Source organism: Anolis sagrei, chromosome 1 (genome assembly GCF_037176765.1).
Source record: "Anolis sagrei isolate rAnoSag1 chromosome 1, rAnoSag1.mat, whole genome shotgun sequence".
Lineage (NCBI taxonomy): Eukaryota > Metazoa > Chordata > Lepidosauria > Squamata > Dactyloidae > Anolis > Anolis sagrei.
This window is the reverse complement of record NC_090021.1, coordinates 183,148,604-183,158,153: the sequence shown is the minus strand read 5'-3', so window position 1 is coordinate 183,158,153 and position 9,550 is coordinate 183,148,604. Positions and strand designations below refer to the sequence as shown.

The 9,550-nt window shown below is 39.8% G+C and overlaps 1 protein-coding gene across 6 annotated transcripts in view; it reads left to right on the top strand.

The window, feature by feature from the left end:
* Positions 1-796: 796 nt before the first annotated feature.
* The window catches only part of MFSD6 (major facilitator superfamily domain containing 6), a 43,887-nt gene continuing 35,133 nt past the window's right edge, over positions 797-9,550 (top strand). For 5 of the 6 annotated variants that reach the window (XM_060780526.2, XM_060780567.2, XM_060780550.2 and 2 more), the window contains exon 1: positions 797-930. The gene's annotated coding sequence lies outside the window, so the exon portion shown is untranslated. The remainder of the gene's footprint in view (positions 931-9,550) is intronic. The other variant, XM_060780534.2, reaches the window with a different exon arrangement.

The following is a 9,550-nucleotide window of genomic DNA, read 5'->3' as shown; positions in this document are numbered from 1 at the left end:
AAGTAAATAATAATAATAATAATAATACTTAATTTGTTATCCGCCTGTCATGGCTTTGGCAGAGAGAGCTAAGTAATAATAATATAAAAAGTAAATAATAATAATAATAATAATAATACTTAATTTGTTATCCGTCTGTCATGGCTTTGGCAGAGAGAGCTAAGTAATAATAATATAAAAAGTAAATAATAATAATAATAATAATAATACTTAATTTGTTATCCGCCTGTCATGGTTTTGGCAGAGAGAGCTAAGTAATAATAATATAAAAAGTAAATAATAATAATAATAATAATACTTAATTTGTTATCCGCCTGTCATGGTTTTGGCAGAGAGAGCTAAGTAATAATAATATAAAAAGTAAATAATAATAATGCTTAATTTGTTATCTGACTGTCATGGCTTTGTCAGAGAAAGCTAAGTAATAATAATATAAAAAGTAAATAATAATAATAATAATAATAATAATAATAATAATACTTAATTTGTTATCGGCCTGTCATGGCTTTGGCAGAGAGAGTTAAATAATAATAATATAAGCAGTAGTAGTAGTAGTAGTAGTAACAACAAATACTGTTACTTTAGTAGTGACCTGCCTTTCCTCATGGCTTTGGCCTGAGAGAGAGCAACAAGCCTTGTCCAACTTCAGCTAGTCCCAGGGTTCCTTGGCCCTGAGCCCTGGCAGGTGAGAGAGAGAGAATGAGAATGATCTGCCCTCATCCTCCAGCACAAGGGGGGCGGGGCCGGGTGGCACCTGTCAGCGCGTGGCTCCTCCTCCCTCCCTCTCGCTCTCATTCTCTCTCTCTCTCTCTCAGGGAGGCGCGCGAGGGAGCCAAGCCAGGCAGGCAGGCAAGGAGACAGAGGATGGTGCGCGGCGCTCGCGCCTCACGCGCCCAACGGCTGAGGAAGGCGGGCCCTCGCGGGACTGAGGTGAGTCTCCGTCTCTTGTCTCGCGACTGTCTCTCATGAGGAGGAGGAAGAGCTGCCTGCCCACCTCTCTTTCCATTCAGAGGAGAACAAAAGGCGCCGACGAGCCAGACAGAGAGGGAGGGAGGAAGGAAGGAAAGGCGTACTGGTGCTGCTTCTCCTCCTCCTCCTCCATTTGACCCATTCCAGGACTCCTCATTATAGGCCTGTAGCATCCATCGCGGCCTCTGTTAGGGATAGGAAGATAGGAGAGGAGGACAAGTCTGTGGCAGGCATCCTTTGGGGAAGAGACATCCTGTAGGGACTTCTTCCATGAAGTCTCTGGCTCCTCCCACACAGCTGTATAAACTCCACATTGAACTGGATTATATGGCAGTGTGGACTCAAGATATTCCAAAGCAGATCTTGTGGATCATCTGCCTTGATATTCTGAGTTATATGGCTGTGTGTGGAAGGGTCCTAGGATAAGGTCAATACTTCAGGTCAATACATCAATGTTTCATGATTCCAGGGCAATCTTGGAGGGTGGGAGTAGGAGGTGGAGTGATTGTATATTGCTAATCTTCTGAAATAAAAGTTCTACATTATTTTGGTGTTTTTTTTTAAAGAAAAAAACAATTACCCAGGTCACTTTCTTCTATTAGGCCCTGGAAATGTACAGCCATAGACTCTACCTAATTTCCCGGGCCCGCTAAAATCGCACTAGCCCGGCCCAGCCTTTTAAACTGCCTTGAACAGGCAGGATTATTTTAAATATATGTGCTGCTGTGGTTTTTAGTGCTTATATTGTCTTGTTAATTTTATGTTTATGCTGTTTTCTTTGTATGTATTGATTATGTTACTTGGAAACTGCTCAGAGTCCCCTTGGGGAAATAGAGCGGTATATAAATAAAGTTTTGTTATTGTTGTTGGGTGTGAGGGCCTTCTGGAGAGCAGGGCCCATCAAAAACCCACTGGTCTCTCAAGTCCCTTCCATGGAGCCACATAACCCAAAATAACAAGGCAGATAATCCACAATATCTGCTTTGAACTGGGTTATCTGAGTCCACACTGCCATATAACCCAGTTCAAAGCAGATAATCTGGATTTTATACGGCAGTGTAAAAGGACCTAAGGCTGGATCTGAGGACCCTTCTACCTAGCCATCTAACCCAGAATATTAAGGCAGATCATCCACAATATCTGCTTTGAACTGTTTTTTCTGAGTCCACACTGCCATATAAGCCAATTCAATGTGGATTGTGTACAATTGTGTGGGAGGGGCCTCATCCTCACAGGAAGCTTTAGGAAAAGGCTTCTTTGAAGAAACCTGGGCCTGAAATTTTTATTTACTTATTTATTTACTTCACTTGTATACGGCTTTTCTAACCCCGGGGGGGGGGGGGGGCTTGGCCTTCCCACAAATGGCTTGAATCTGGTGTTTGTACCTTTTGACAAGAAGCCCAAATTGTGTCATATGACTCAGTTTCTAATCATGACACAGAGGAAAATATACAGACAGTCCCCAAGTTACAGATATCTGACTTACAAACAGGTCCTAGTTAAGAACAGTAATAATAATAATCATCATCATCATCTTTATTTATAACCCTCCACCATCTCCCCAAAGGGGACTCGGGGCGGCCAACATGACACCAAGCCCAAAATAATACAACATAATTAGACACAAAATAGCAAAGAAATACATCATAACAAAATATATAAAATGACACATAAAATAAAATAGACAATATAAAATGGCATAGTAAAATCAAACACAAAGGGCAGGCCAGATGTGTGAAATAAAATGTTAAAAGTTTAAAACTCTGGGTGAGATAGGAATGAAAAGTACATTTATAAGAGAGGAGTCAAGAAGGAGGAACAGTGGAGTTTGGCCTTTATAGGGGGCAAGGGGAGGTGCTTTATCATAAGGATAACTGTAGGTGGAAACAAACAAATGAGTGGTCACTCTCCGAAGGCAGTAGTGACACCACACAAAATGAGAGAAATCTACCCCTCAGAAAGGAAATCTCCTGAAAGAATGATCATGGGGAAAACGTATCTCTGCTGATGTTTTGTCACCAATTCTTGTTGTCACAACTAGCCACATTTTTCAAAATCCAATTCTTACAGGGACAGAAAGTAAGGTGAAATCTTCTGAACAAGGGCACAGACAGTAAAATGAACACCCCAGGGGTGTAAAACCTTCCTGTGTTATCCAAAATTTATATATATACAATACTTTATTTGTTATCCATCTGTCATGGCTTTGGTGTGTGTATGTGTGAGAGAGAGAGAGAGAGACTGGAGTTACACTTAAAATTGTACCTCTTTTTACTTACAAACAAATTCAGCTTAAGAACAAACCTACAAAACCTATCCTGTTTTTAACTTGGGAACTATTCAATGCACATGTATTCAGTGCACATGCATTAAGCAGGGGAAAACGGGGGGGGGGGGCATCTTTCAAACATACATATTTTAAAAGTTTCTGCATATGGTCAGAGTACGGTGGCTTCTTTTAAAAAAATAATAATGATGATGTCAGTAAATTCACTCAACTGAGCTATAGCCACATTTGTTTGGAAGTGAAGGTCATTGGATTTAAATGGCACTTAGCCCCAGGGCAGATAGGCTGGCAGCCCTTGAGTATTATTTTCTGGAAGCTTGATAGTTGAGATTCTAATAGCATGGGTTTTTTTTCTTCAAAAATATGTGTAACATGTTTACAAAAGGTACCAAATCCATCTAAATAAGTTTTACAGGCATTGGGTGGGGGAGTGCTGAGTATAGGCATACTTTTTCCTATAAAATGCAATTTCCCAGACCTGTACCAAAGGGATTTGACACATTTTGATGGCTTTGACCTGTGCATAGTATTTTACCCCTAGCCAACAATGTATTGCCACCTATGATTCAATTTTACAGTATTGGGGAAGGGGGCTACCTTTTGAATATTGGGGAGGGGGGTTACCTTTTGAAAATGCTCTCTCTGTATATGTGTAGATGCATGCACACATTCATACATACTTATATAGATAGTGGGATGTCCTCCTATGCCGTTGGGTATTGAGTGACTATCTGGTTGCATGAAATCTAGCTTGTTGCTGCTTTCATTCACTTTATAATTCATCCCTTCTGTTTAAACCTTGTTCAAAATATGTTTGAAATCCATATCCCATTTTTTTCTTTTTGTTAAAAAAGGAGTATGTCATGCAAACAAGTTAAATGGTAGCACTTGTTCTTCTCTCATTGCTAATTGTGTTTCATGTTTGTTTTTGCGATGTGCTGTTGCCGGCATCAGCTGGGTGGGGACTTCCGCAAATGTCACTTGTCAGTGGGAAGGAGAAGCCTTGCAGAGGCAATTGGGTGATCGTTGTTAGCAGCCAATCAGAGGCACACTTGCTCCTTTGTATGCTCTGACTCTCAGTCAAAGGAAAATCTGTCTCTTGCTGCACTCACTGCAACCACCACTAGAATTGTATTCCTGGTAGAATTGCTGTCTGTGCTTTAGGGACAAGGAAGTGTTCAGCTCTCTGCCCCTATGTTTATTGTCCTCAAGTAGTGTTTGGTTTTATATTGTTGAAGGCTGTATGGCTATGTTCTAGCAGCATTTTCTTTTGACGTTTCACCTGCATATGTGGCTAGCGTCTTCAGAGGATCTGATGGTAACAAGGCAAGTGGAGTATATGTAGTTGTGGAATGTCCAAAGTTGGAGGAAAGAACCCTTGTCGGTTAAACAAGTGTAAAGTGTAAAGGGTGTAAAGAGTTCAATTTTGTTTTGATGGAGCAATGATGAGTGTAACATTCAGGGTTGTAACTAAGGAGAGAAGATAGCTCCCACCCCCTCTCCAATAAGAATCCTGCTATCCCAAATAAAATTCTCCACCACCAAATTTCTAGCATTGCAGTGTATGGTTGGAGTATTGGGCTAGAAATTCAACTTTTAGAATCAGTTCAGTTTGACCCCATTTTAACTGCTAAGGCTCAGTCCTGTGGAATTCTGGGAGCTATTGTTTGGTGAGGCACCTGCACTATTTGGTATAAAAGGCTTTGTAAAATTATAGCTCCCAGAATTCTATAACATTAAGCCATGGCAGTCCCCAGTGGCACAATGGATTAAACCTTGTGCTGGCAGGACTGAAGACCAACAAGTCGAAGGTTTGAATCCAGGAAGAATGCAGATGAGCTCCCTTTGTCAGCTCCAGCTCCCTATGCAGGTACATGAGAGAAGCCTACCACAAGGATGGTAAAACATCGAAACATCTGGGCCTCCCCTGGGCAACGTCCTTGGAGATGGCCAATTCTCTCACACCAGAAGCGACTTGCAGTTTCTCAAGTTGCTCCTGACACAAAAAAGGTACCAACTTGCATTAATTCAGGCATCCTAAGACACTGAGTCAGGAATTGAGTTCCCACTCAGCCATGGAAACCCACTGGGTGACCATGGGCAAGCTACATTTGCTCAGCCTCAGGTGAAGGCAAATCCTCTCTGTACAAACCTTGCCAAGAATATGTGAGATCATTGCCTAATATTGTCATGTTAGAAATGACTTGAAGGCACGCAACAATAATGATGAAATAACTTAAAACACTTTTGATCATTTAGAAATACATTTAGGCATCTAAATAATAATGAACAGACGACAAAATGCAAACACAGTAAAAATGGCATGAAAGGTATGAACAATTTTCAGGGTCTCTTTCAAATGCTGAGGGCACTGAAGAAAACTTTTGTGGGGGGCAGAATTCTAACCGATGGTCAGGGGTTCTTATTTTGCCTCCCCCTCCCCCCCCCAGTGACAACCAGACAGGCATGTAGCCGGGGGGGGGGGGGGCTTGAGGGGCTTCAGCCCCCCCTCGAAATTCTCATGGTGGTTCACGAAAAGGCCTTACTGGTGCATTATTTAAACTGTTATATTTATTCATATCATGATCTGATCACCATACTCAATATATCCCATATGCATGGGGGTATTGGGGTAATGATACAAAAGGTTTGCTAGGGTAGACCCTCTTTCACTCAGATTCAGCCCCCCCCCCCAAACTCAGCCGCCCCCCCCCCCAAAAAAAACCCTGAAAAAAACTCAGCCCCCCCCCTCCCCGAATCGAAATCCTGGCTACAGGCCTGCAACCAGGGTAGCATTTTTATAGTCACAGTGTTCAAATAGGTCATCCCTATAATGAGTTTTTATTTTTAGCAGCCTCAATGGCTGCCCCTACCCCACATCCTGTGTAACAACCATCAACAACCAATAAATTGACATTTGTGTTGGGGCTGTATTAGAAGCCAGGATGTCAGGCTGAAATGCTAGATGATTATAAAGTTTTCTAGTTGTTTTCACTATTGGTAAAAAACAAAACAAAACAAAAAAAACAGTTCTTGGAAAGACTGAGAGAGCTGTCCATTTTAATTCATGCATCTTAGGTGTCTGGGTGGTACAGGATTAGCCTTTAAGAAAACAAAAGGCAGATTCTTTTTTGATACCTATTTGCATCACAAATGTGCACCTTGTGGAGAGCTGGGGAACAATCAGGCATGCAGAGGATCAACACTGGTCTTTAAAATACTGTAGAATTAATGTAGTTTGATACCACTTTAATGGCCATGATTCCGTGCTATGGCATCTTGGGAGTAGTAGTTTGGTGAGATGCCAGCTACAACTCTCATAATTCCATGGCATGAAGTTAAAATTGGTATCAAACTGCATTAATTCTGCAGTGTAAATGCACCCACTGACAGTCCACCAGTGTGCCCCAAACAACAGCAAAAGCTTCTATTTTAAACCAAAGTGCAGCCTCAGCACTTACTGAACACTAGGAATTGTTTGGTCCTCCAGATATTGCTGAAGTGCATTTCCCAGCAGCCCTAGCCAATATAGTGAATGTTGAGGAAAGTTGGGAATTGCGGTCCAATAACCTCTGGAGTGCTGTATAATTCTTACTCTTGTCTTATTGTGTGGGATTGAGACAGAGGTCTTTTTTCAGTTCTGACAGGACTAGACCTGGCTCTTTTGCATGCTGCCTCTTGCCATACCATTCTGAAATGCTCTCCTAAGCCTTACGAAATTATTTTCTTCATTGAAGGTAAGGTATATTATAGATTCTAGTGACTTGAAGTATCCACCAACAGACAGAGACTACTTAAAAGGCTAACTCATAATTCAATATACACACATAAAAAGAGTGGGGAGTAGGAAGTGAATAGCTAGGATAAATCCTTAAATTACAGTTTTCTCACAACCACCCCATGATGTTAGAAGTACTGTTAAGCTCTAGGTGCTTTTAAGAAGGTTGGTGATCTTAAGCATTTTCAGTATTTTGGCCGGAGATTTCTTGCAAATGCATAGAAATGAAAGTGAATAAAAAGCACACCATGGCAACCTCTTAAATGATATACATCCCTGGCTCCCTGGTCTCATTAAGAAGAAAGCAGGGAAATAGTAACTGTTTCCCAAATAGTCTACAAAATGAAGGTTGCAGTACTGAGCAACCAATGTGGAAAGCTGATATCTAGACAAGCATGCAGACTCTGAAGCTTGAAAAACACACTAAATTGAGGTTTAGTGTAAAGAAGCTGAGTCTACCGACTTCCTCTTTTCCTCTCATGTGTTATCATTATAAGATGGGCTTTTGAAATATATACATCTCTTTTAGACTAACCACAATTTAATGTTACATCCAAAGCTTAAAGAGTGATTAATTCTAACAATGGTTTGTTGAAACAACCCAGCTTCTTAAATGAAGGATTAAGGTTTGTTTCCCAAGAAACCATAGTTTAACATGAGTGAGAAAAAGAGATAGGTATTGAGAATTTCAGATTCCTGTTCTTCACTTCCTTGTCTAAATAGCAGCTTTGAATGTTTGGCCTGTATAGAGAGGCGTATGTGGGAGTGAGAATAAGAGGTGTGACTTTAAACCTTCTTTCAGAATTGTTTTGTCTGTCAGATTAGAATGTGTCTTACATTCATTTATCTGGGAGTCAGCCCCATTGAACCTGCAGCGTTTAATATCTGAACAAACCTTTGTAGAATTGTCTGTTCATTAAGATTTTTAAAAAGAAGAATTTTGGATTATGTATAAAATGGGAAGTTTGGGAGATTGTTTCTACTTTGTCCCATTTTTGAACCAAAAATCATTTTCTTTCTTAGAGGAAAGAGTTTGGAGTGATGTTATTTATTTCTGCTATTACTGTTATTGTAATATTGTATCAGAAATACTGGTAATAGCAACAGTATTTTTTATATATGAAGTACTTTTCTTAAATTATTTCCATGCTTCTCAATGACTTCATAGATTAAAGTTGATATTTGGATTTTGGTCGCTCTCTGTGTATATATTTTGTATTCGATCTTAGTGTTAATTGTTAATTCTTAATGGATTCTTCTTTCTTAATGTGTGTTTATTGTTCAGTCTGTTGTATGATTTTGTTGAACCTCACATTATAATTGGTATAGAAAAATCTGGAAATGTTATTTATTTTTCTGATGTTACAATTTTTTTGACACGTTTTATCTTGAGAAACTGGCTTATAAATATTATGTGGATCCTAAAGTAGAGCATAGATGCAGTTGGCTAATTTTAGATGCCTCAATATAATTGAAACATTTGCAAATCCCATCCCCAGAAAAGCTATATCTGTTGACATCTCTGTTGCTGTTAAAGGCATATAAGCTCTGTGAACAGAAAAGATAATGAAAAGGAATCGTAGGGATACACAAGGTACTTTCAGCCATAGATGTGTGCCCACTTGCCCTTTGTGCAAAAGAACTAAAAAAGCCAAAACTTGGAGACTAGCATTGGTTGGAACTAGAGAGGACCTTTTTAAAATCACCTTGAGTTTCATCACGGAGGGCAGATTGGCTATAAAAAGGGAAGGGAAGATCAATTGTGGCAACTAAACAGAACCTGCAGAGATGCCTTGACTGCCAAAAGGCTGCTGGGGATCAAGAGAGAAAGCCAATGTTTCTGAGCTGACAGGCTAGTTAACTCAAGTTTGTCCCAGAATGCTGGCTTAATGGAGTCTGCCCATACAGCTGGTATATTTTATATGTATGCTTATTGCATTTCTTAGAAGGTGCATATTATCTTAATCCTATTTATTCAGGGACAGAGCTCTGCTCTTGAAATGTTTTTTTGTTTTGGGTTTATGTCTTCCACAGCCTCCTGATAATATGGTGCTTTTTCCGTGGAATTTGAATCTTATGATGCTGCCTGGAAAGTGATATAACATTTTCCACCTTCCATTTTTCTCCATGGCTGATATCCATGGCAGTTTGGGCATATCTAATAATTCAGGCAATTCATGCTTGAGGCATCATATGAATTGCTATGTTACAATGTGAAGATAGGTATGTATTGGCTTTGAAGAGGGAGCTGCTCTTATCTCGATTTTGCTTAAGGTACTATTTAAAATGAAAACTGATAGTTAAGAAAATGGCATGATTTACAGGAGTGTTCCAATAAATATCCCAATTTAATTTAGCATCAGCGCTACAATACACAACCTGTAGAGAAAGTTGTTGCCACATGTCACCCTGTTAGGTTTAAAGTAAGACATCTATAAAAATAAACTTGAGTTAGTAACAACATCAAGAAAAATAGCTGACTAGGTTTTCATCAAATTTGAAGTATATGTTAGAGA